Below are 653 nucleotides of genomic sequence, written 5' to 3'. Positions count from 1 at the left end.
CTCCTCTGCATTTTTCACAAAATATCTCTTGCAGACGCATAGCCGTACCACCCATATTCAAACCATCCAGTTTCCTGTTAAAGACATCATGTTGTGCAGTAATTGCGAAAAGGTCAGTTACCTGGTGAACTCCTGCACTTCTTCGCTGGTTGTTCCTTTCAGATTGAGGACAATAGCTGCTAGCAGCCATCTCCTCCAATAACTCGTATCCTTCCTCAACAGTTTTTCTCAACAGGTTCCCCCAAGCAGCGGCATCTGTCATAGTGCGATTAGGAGTAAGCAAGCCATAATAAAAGGTTTGAACAACTAACCCAAGTGGCAGTTCGTGATGAGGACATCTTCGTAATAGATCTTTGAAGCGCTCCCATGCCTCATATAAAGACTCCTGCTCGAATTGAGCAAATGTGGTGATGTCTGCCCGCAGCTTCATGGTCTTAGATGGAGGAAAGTATTTGATGAGAAACGCCTTCGCCATGTCCTCCCACGTCGTAATCGAACCTACAGGTAAACAATTTAACCATACTTTAGCTTTGTCATGTAAGGAGAAAAGAAATAAACGCAACCTACCAGCATCATCCGAAACTCCATTAAATTTAAAAGTATCGCAAATTTCAAGAAAATCTGCGATGTGCGTGTTTGGGTCATCTACTGCA

The 653-nt window shown here is 43.3% G+C and overlaps 1 non-coding gene across 1 annotated transcript; it reads left to right on the top strand.

Moving 5' to 3' along the window:
- The first annotated feature begins 320 nt into the window (after positions 1 to 320).
- LOC142504667 (small nucleolar RNA R71) lies at positions 321 to 426 on the top strand. Its single transcript, XR_012804292.1, has one exon. It is a non-coding gene; the product is annotated as a small nucleolar RNA R71 (small nucleolar RNA).
- The last annotated feature ends 227 nt before the right edge of the window (positions 427 to 653 follow it).

The sequence above is a fragment of the Primulina tabacum genome, chromosome 9 (assembly GCF_025594145.1).
Source record: "Primulina tabacum isolate GXHZ01 chromosome 9, ASM2559414v2, whole genome shotgun sequence".
Classification (NCBI taxonomy): domain Eukaryota; kingdom Viridiplantae; phylum Streptophyta; class Magnoliopsida; order Lamiales; family Gesneriaceae; genus Primulina; species Primulina tabacum.
This window is presented reverse-complemented; position numbering and strand designations above follow the sequence as displayed.